The following is a 9,337-nucleotide window of genomic DNA, read 5'->3' as shown; positions in this document are numbered from 1 at the left end:
CCAGCTATCCTGAGGGAAACTTCGGAGGGAACCAGCTAATAGATGGTTCGATTAGTATTTCGCCCCTATTCCCAGGTCGGACGACCGATTTGCACGTCAGGTGCGCTGCGGACCTCCACCAGAGTTTCCTCTGGCTTCGCATTGCCCAGGCATAGTTCACCATCTTTCGGGTCCTATGACATACGCTCTGGCTCCACCTCCCCGGCGCTGCATTCCCAAACAACCCAACTCCAAGGAGACCCGATCCCGGCGTGACGAGGGCCGCCACCAGCCTCACACCGTCCACGGGTGGAGCCTCAATCAGAAGGACTTGGGCCCCCGCTCGACACCGGGAAGGCGAGGGGGGACGGGTCTTCCCTCACGACAGGGCTGCGCACTTAAATTCAGGGTCTGCCCTTAGGGAAACGGAGGGGCCTGGGTACCTACGAACTCCCCATCCGCGCCAGCGCCGTCCCGGTTGAAGGGTGGCGGTAGGTGATTGATCGGAAAGGCGACCCTCAGACATGGCACATGCGTGGCCCGGGGGTCTGCCCTTAGGTAGCGCGGGTCCCGGTTGAAGGGCCGCAAGGTGCGTTCGTTTGAAGTGTCGATGATCAATGTGTCCTGCAATTCACATTAGTTCTCGCAGCTAGCTGCGTCCTTCATCGACGCACGAGCCGAGTGATCCACCGCCAAGAGTAGTCTCTCTCTTTTTCTCTCTCTCTCTCTCATTTTAGGAAAAACGAGTGACCTGTCGAAAGGCCGAACAAAGGAGGAACGCAACCAAAGGCACCGCTCGGGGTCGGCCGGGGGGCCCGGGTGCCCGGAGTCAAACCTGCAACCCTAACCCCGCGTGGTGGGGAGAAGGCGATGCGAAACCGGGTCATTGAACTGCGTCGCCGAAGCAGACAGGTAGGTGCCCGGGTTTTCCACCCCGCCAGGCCGACGGGAGAGGAAGGCAACTTGGGTGACCGTGTCCCGGCCGTGCCTGGTGGCGAGAGGATGACCCTGCTGGCGCCCGGGACCTCACAGAGAGCGAGGGACAGAACGCACAGCAGGAGTCGGGAAAAGATGGGGGGGGGGGACGCCACTTCCGACCCCACCGCCTCTCCGGAGAGAGGACGGGGAAGCGGGCCCGAGAGGTATTTTCGGTTCCAACCGTTCAACGACAGGTCGGCACGCACCGGTAATGATCCTTCCGCAGGTTCACCTACGGAAACCTTGTTACAACTTTTACTTCCTCTAGACAGTCAAGTTCGATCGTCTTCTCTGCGCTCCGGCAGAGGCCGCGAGCGACCGCGGCAGGGCCAATCCGAGGACCTCACTAAACCATCCAATCGGTAGTAGCAACGGGCAGTGTGTACAAAGGGCAGGGACTTAATCAGTGCGAGCTTATGACCCGCACTTACTGGGAATTCCTCGTTCGTGGGGAACAATTGCAAGCCCCGGTCCCCATAACGAATGGGGTGCAACGGCTTACCCACGCCTTTCGGCAAAGGGTGGACACACGTTGATCCATTCAGTGGAGCCCAGGACATCTAAGGGCCATTAGACCTGTTATTGCTCAATCTCACGTGGCTGAAAGCCACTTGTCCCTCTAAGAAGTTGGACGCCGACCGCTCGGGGGTCGCGTAACTATTTAGCAGGAGGGAATCTCGTTCGTTATCGGAATTAACCAGACAAATCACTAAACCAACTAAGAACGGCCATGCACCACCACCCACAGAATCGAGAAAGAGCTATCAATCTGTCAATCCTCTCCGTGTCCGGGCCGGGTGAGGTTTCCCGTGTTGAGTCAAATTAAGCCATGGGCTCCACTTCTGGTGGTGCCCTTCCGTCAATTCCTTTAAGTTTCAGCTTTGCAACCATACTCCCCCCCAGGATCCCAAAGACTGGTTTCCCGGCTGGCTGTCTGGCGGGTCATGGGAATAACGCCACCGGATCGCCAGTTGGCATCGTTTATGGTCGGAACTACGACGGTATCTGATCGTCTTCGAACCTCCGACTTTCATTCTTGTTTAATGAAAAATTTTTGGCAAATGCTTTCGCTCGTCTTTCGCCGGTCCAAGAATTTCACCTCTAGCGGCGCAATACGAATGCCCCCGGCAGTCCCTCTTAATCATGGCCCCGGTTCAGGAAACCCACAAAATAGAACCGGAGTCCTATTCCATTATTCCTAGCTGCGGTATTTGGGCGGGGAAGCCTGCTTGGAACACTCATTTTTTCAAAAGTAAATGCTTCGGACCCCGCGGGACACTCAGTCAAGAGCATCGAGGGGGCACGGAGAGGCAGGGGCTGGGACAGGCGGTAGCTTGCCTCACGGCAGACCGCCAGATCGATCCCAAGATCCAACTACGAGCTTTTTAACTGCAGCAACTTTAATATACGCTATTGGAGCTGGAATTACCGTGACTGCTGGCACCAGACTTGCCCTCCAATGGATCCTCGTGCAAGGATTTAAAGTACGCTCATTCCAATTACAGGGCCTCGAAAGAGTCCTGCATTGTTGTTTTTCGTCACTACCTCCCCGAGCCGCGAGTGGGTAATTTGCGCGCCTGCTGCCTAACTTGGATGTGGTAGCTGTTTCTCAGGCTCCCTCTCTGGAATCGAACCCCGATTCCCCGTGGTCACCATGGTGGGCACAGAAAGTACCATCGACAATTGATAGGGCAGACATTCGAATGAGTCGTCGCCACTGCGGAGTGCGCACGATCGGCCCGAGGTCGTCTAGTGTCACCAAAGAGGGCCGGGCGCAGGGGCCCGGGTGGGTTTTTCATATGATAAATGCCTGCATCCCCCCGGGGCGGTAGTCAGCGCTCGTTGGCATGTATTAGCTCTAGAATTACCACAGTTATCCAAGTAACGTGGAGCGATCAAAGGGAACATAACTGATGTAATGAGCCATTCGCAGTTTATTATCGCAAGATATTTTGGAAAAACAAGAATAAAACAGAATAAAAAATCAAAATACAAAACAAATTTCTTTTTATAAGACAATAGGCGAATGTGTCAAGTAAAATGCTACCACATATAGCATAAATAAAATTTTCCTGACTAATGTTTGTTTCCCCAAAAACACATTTAAACTTTAATTTTGTGAATTTGCCAATGCTAAATAAGAACCACACGGGAAGCAATTGTTCGAAATGGGAGTTCAGGCATGGATAGACAAATAAATATGCTTGTGAACATTTTGAGACAAACTTAAAATGAAAACTCCTTAACTTAGCCTGGTGAATTTAATGTATTTAAGCATCTTCAGTTAGCACACTTTTAAGACTTTAATACAGATTGTTGCATGTTTAAAATGAATGTGATCTCCACTCAGTAAATGAACTAACAAGTGTAACTAAGAGTGCAAGTACAGAATACACTTTAGTAGAAACAACAAAAGCCTTCTTAGGACTATGAATTTAATGTGTTTGTGCTTCTGCTGTGTGTATTTATTTGCACTATTTTCATAGTGTTTCTGTATGCCGGCAGTATGGTGTTGTGGCAAAGGACTATGTATGTGTCTGTTTGTATATATGTGTGAGACTTGAATGAATGGTAGATCAACTAAGACAATATTTACAATTAACACATGTAACTAACAGTGTGAGTACACAACACACTATTAATATGACAAAAAGCCTCAATTTTTGTTTAGAAAACATTAAGATACATGTTTACATGTAAACACTCCGTGTACTTTTTACTGTCACCTGGGTATACACTGCTATTCGTTCAGAGGTGGTAATTTGTGGCAATTGTGCCACTGTACAAATGTATGGGGTTTGTACATACACAGTCATTTGACTAACGTCTTTGGGCTGTTTTAGCTGTTGGGCGGTTCCACTAAGGGGCGGTTCCCCTAAAGGTTGATTCCCCTGATAGGTGTTTCACCTGAGGGGCAGCGTCTGGACAACCCCCAAACAATCCCTTATAAGAGCCTACTAAGACAAAGAGAGTCATAACAGTTCTTTCAAATTAACAAGACTTCACAAGACTATAGCAGAGTATCTTTGATTCACTGACAATGGACAAGTCTACTGAGTGCAGGTAAGTGAAAATATTTCCACTATTTACATTTAACTCATTATTTGATTATTTTGATAAAACAGATTGTGATGTTTTTGCTGTTTTTGTCCGACTTTCCCCTACAGTGGTCCCCAGCATCGCAATGTACTGCTTGATTGGTGAAAAGCCACAGAAGATGATATCGGTCCACTTGACAAGAACATGTATGAAGGATCGCACACCGGCAGAAATAAAGGCTGAAGTGAAAAGGGCCAGGGAATCTCACAGAAAATTTGGAATAGAAAGCAGGGTTGTGGATTGCCTGGACCTGATTAAAGATCACCCCACAACTTATCCTTTGTTGATAAATTACCTCAAAGAGAGAGGTCATTTTTTTATTAACAAGCCTCCTGCCATTTTTGCTTCTCCAGCCATATCTTCAGTGGCTCCTCCAGCGGCTTCAGTGTCCACTGAAACTACTGCTTCTGTGGCACCAGACACTTCTTCCCAGGAAAGTGAGGAAAACATCAAGGAGGATGACCCAACTTGGCAGAGGTAGGTGACCAGTCTGAACCCCATTAATTTCTGTCTGTTAAAGTTACAAACTTCTGTCAATGTTAGATGTCAATGTGTCTGTATTTGAATTCTTTTTTTAGACCTCAGCAGGCCTTCACAAGTACTGTGAGGGTCCAAATGGAGAAGCATGGCCTGTATCAAAAATTTCCTGAAAACACTCGGCTGATTTCTGGTTTCAAGGACCACCTTATTAACATGCTCCATGTCCCCAATTGCCAACAGGAGGTGAGGATTTACATTCAATAAATTGGTGTTTCTTTATTTAATATGATCCCAATGTTCACACATGCTTAACTGATTGATTCTTTGTTTTAAGGTGGACAATGTCGCAAGATACCTAAAATATTTGCAGCCAGATGACATGGAGCCAACTTTCGACTTATTTGACTCAGAAAAAGGAAAGGAGTTCCTGAAGTTAAAAGATGCTGAGATGGCTCCATCAACACGCCTGAATTATATCAAGTGCATGATCCGATTTGTAAAGCACTTGCAGTTTTGTCTGGATTACGTAAAGGAGGACAAACTTCTGCCCCAAAAATGTCAAGACTACTTAAACTTCTTAAACATGGCCAGAAAGCCAATTGCACGGGAGCAATATTCCAGACTAACAAAAGGATCGCGAAACATAAGATTGCCAGAAGATTTTGAAAGTAGCAAAGCCAAAGTTCCTGGAACTATTCGGCAATCTTTTAGGAGGCATGGACATCCCAAAACAGGAAATGACCTTCTTTAAGTATTACTTGGAGGAAAACATAATGCTAAGTCACTTTCAGCATCCAGGAGTGTTTGAGGGCATGAGAGTCACCGAGTTGCTCGACAGACAACCAGCCTCAAACAGCCACAAAGTAATCGCTGTCAGGGATCACAAAACTGCAGCTACACAAGTGGCCACTATTGCCATTTCCATGGAGGAAGAAGCTGTAAGTATAACTGCATAAATTGATATCCTGAATGTCATTTTGTCATGTGCACAATTAATCACGTCCTTCCTTTCTCTTGCAGTGGATGGATATATACTTCAAAAGCATTTGTCCGGTGTGGCAATAAAAGGATATTGTAGACGATGACAGGTTCTTCTTGTCAGTCAAAGGAGGACCTATTAATAGCGGCACTAGCGATGTGCAGCGGCTGCACGTTATGTACGTGAAATTGTTATTGAATTAAAAATAGCACCATTTTTTTCTCTCACCTTGTAAAACTGTTTTTTGTAATAAATGCCCATGCACTTTGTTTTTCAGGTTTAACGTTCCCAACACTACCAGCACTGAGGTCAGGAAAGCGGTGGAGACCTTTGCTGGTATTAATTTCACAAGCGAACAAAAACGCAACCTGGCAAACTACCTTGCTCACACAACCGAAGTAGCAGAAAGCCACTATCGCGGCCGGGACAATGCAGTAGTAGCTAATACTATTGACATTGTCCAGACATATTTAGGATCCTCCAGTTCTGGTGAGGAACTGGCAGAAACACCTGGTACAAGCAGGACTGTTGGCAAGCAAGTAGTTAAGAAAGACGTTGACTTTGCTCTGTTCTCATCATTGTTCCCAGTGTCCACTGAAGGCCAGCCTCCTACAAAGAAGATGAGGACGGAGGCTGGTTTCGGTGAGGACTGATCTTGCTATGATCGGTGGAGAGCCTGCCAGTACATGGAAAGACAAAACGCACATTTTATGTGAGTATTGCACTCTGATTGGATTGATCTTTGAATTTTGTTTTCCAGGATTTATAATGTGTAGAAAAAAGTAAGAGAATTAAAACTGAGACTTTGTCTTTTTTTATTTTTGCTATGTACCGTTGCACCAAACTGACCCTGGAAACATTTCAACGGAAAATTCAGAGGCAGGGATGGGAGTCCAAATGCAGGGGAGATCGTCAGCCTTTGTAAACCTGCTTCCAAAAATGAAGTAGAAGACGACCGCAAATTTTCCAGGACGGTGCAGCATCTGAGGTGGAGGGGGCTCCATATAAAAGACTGTGGCAGTGAGAAAGGATTTGGTAAGAAATGTTTTGTTTTTTTATTTTGAAATAAAATAAAAATCAGTGTTTTTAGTGCTTTGACATGGCTGTTTTATGTCATGTTGTCTTGTTGCAGGAGTGTTTGCAACCCGACGATTTTCCAAAGGAGACAGTTTGTGATTACCATGGTCAGGTAGTCACAAAAAGACTAAGGCTAGTGCATAGCCAAACAGACGAGATGGGCTGTCTTCTTTTATAAAACGGGGGACACCTTTGGATGCCGGATAAACCATTCCAAAAAACGCTTCAATCTGAAGCCGGTACTGTGCAGAATCTCCGTACACGGAAAATTAACGGACACCATCCTTCTGCGGGACATTAACATTGAAGATGAGCTTAAATTTGACTAAGGGGTCAACCGGAAGTCTTTTCGTGGTGAAGGCTACAACCTAACCTGGCTTGAAGATTAGCCTCCGGTAAGAGTCTGTTTTGCTAAATTCTGTGTATTACACATTCCTATTTATTAGCTAGTTTAACATATCATAAAATCTGTTTTTGATACATGCGGACATCCTCCTAGCCCCTGTATTAAGTTTTAAACAGCGATTACAAAAAACCATAGTACAGAAACGACACTAGTTTGACTTGATAATTTAATAATTTTGGAATTAGAATTATCAATTTCTTCAGGGAACTTCAAACTGTACTAATCCCGCTATTCTCTTTTTTCTGTTTTAGGGATCTGCACCAGCACCACCAAACTAAGACACAATGATCTTTCAGACGCTGGATTGTTTTCTTTTAATTTTTTTCGACCTTTTAAAGGCTTTTTATACAAAAATGTATTTTATAAATAAAAATAAGTCCCTTGTAAATGATTTTGTTAATGATTTTTGATACAAAATAAATTCATTCATATTTATGACTTTTGTGTTTGTTAATGTTTTCACTCTTACTTACACATATTAGTTAATAAAATGACTTGATGACAGAAGATCTTGAAAGTTGCAAAACCAAGATTCCTGGAGATATTTGGCAATCTTTTAAAAAGCATGGACATCCCAAAACAGGACATGAAATTATTAAAAGATTACTTGGAGGCTTCACATTGGTTGAGGGCATGTGACTTGGGCACTTCCCCAACATCATTGCTGTAGGAGGTGGTTGAGGGAGGCTGCAAGTATAACATCATAGTGACTGAGCGGTGGGACCGACAAGATGCCCCAAACTACCCAAAAGTCATTGCTGTAAAAGATCACAAAACCGCAGCTACACAGGTGGCCACAATTGCCATTTCAATGGAGGAAGAGGCTGCAAGTATAACTACATAAATGGCTATCCTGACTGACAGCTTGTCGTGTGCACAATTAATCATTTCCTTCCTTTCTACTGCAGTGGATGGAAATGTACTTCGTGTGTTAAAATGGCTGTTTTATGTAATCTTGTTTTGTTGCAGGAGTGGTTGTGACCCGCAATTTCTCCAAAGGAGACATAGCTTGTGACTACCGTGGGCGGGGAGTCACAAAGGAAGAGGGGCTGCGTCTTCTATAAAACACAGGGGGACACAGTGATGGCAATTGATGCTCAGAGTTTCCCATGTGAGTGCCATCCAGATGTTGACACTGTATTAACCATTCTAGGAAGCGGTTCAACCTCAAGCCAGTACTGTGCAAGAGTTTGGTGTATGGCAGTATAACAGACACAGTCCTTTTGCGGGCCACGAAGGACATCGCCAAAGATGAAGAGCATAAATTCGACTAAGGGGTCAACTGCAAGTCCTTTCAGGGTGAAGGCTACGACCTGACCTGCTTGACGATTAGCCTCCGGTAAGAGTCTGTTTTGCTAAATTCTGTGTATTAGACATTCCTATGTATTAGCTTGTGTAACACACATAGAATTGTCCGTGTTTGACATGCTCCGAGCCCATGTATCAAGTTTCAAACAGGGATTAGAACAAGAACAAAAGTACAGAAACAGCACTAGTTTGATTTGAGAATTATCAATTTCTTCAGGAAACTCCAATCTGTACTAATGTCACTATTCCATCTTTTTTCTCTTAGTGTTAGGGATTTGCACCAGCATCACCAGACCAAGACACCACGAAGGCTCTTCAGACACTGGATGAAGTCAGTAACATCAGCGGTCTACAAGACAAACTTCATCAAATCTCTTCCGTGAAGATGAAAACTAAATTGGTTTTGGTTAGGAATATTAATGTTAGGTAGAATGTGGTCTTTTGGCCTTGTAACACCCTTATATATGCACATTTTTTTCTGTCCTCCTGGCCAGCGGATCTTATCTTGATTTTTATTGATCTGTTCCCGAATTATTGCTGAATCTTAAATAGTTTTTTCTTGTAATTTTTCTTCAACTGTCTAAAAACACATTTATACAAAAAATGTGATTTATCAATGCTTTAGTTTATGCTTTTTGATACCAAATAAATTCTATGCTCAGACTTATGACTTGTGTTTTTGTTATAGTGTTTTCACTCTTACACATATTGTTTAAAGAACTGATTTGATGTCCAGTTTAAAAACCATGATGTCGAGCACCAGGCTAAGTTGAGGTTTATTTCAAAATGTTCATAAACAAAATAACTGTCTTTACCAATGACACATTATGATAACGAATTTAAATTTGGAAATATTTGCCAAAAACTTTGCTCTTATTTGTATTGATACAGACTTATGGGTGTTAATGCATAGATGAGCAAAATAATGAAATAAAAGCCTAATACAAAACTTGCATATCAAAATGTTCAGCAGGATCTCCCGAGTGCATTGATCACTGATCCATTGCAGTGGAACCATTCAGTCACGGGAG

At 44.4% G+C, this 9,337-nt stretch overlaps 1 pseudogene; it reads right to left on the bottom strand.

Annotated features, from left to right (window-relative positions):
• Positions 1-499: 499 nt before the first annotated feature.
• On the bottom strand, positions 500-680 carry LOC120539841 (annotated as a pseudogene).
• Between the last annotated feature and the right edge of the window lie 8,657 nt (positions 681-9,337).

Source organism: Polypterus senegalus, chromosome 11, assembly GCF_016835505.1.
Source record: "Polypterus senegalus isolate Bchr_013 chromosome 11, ASM1683550v1, whole genome shotgun sequence".
Taxonomy (NCBI): domain Eukaryota; kingdom Metazoa; phylum Chordata; class Cladistia; order Polypteriformes; family Polypteridae; genus Polypterus; species Polypterus senegalus.
Note: the sequence above shows the minus strand (reverse complement) of the source record. Positions and strands in the feature narration are given on the sequence as shown.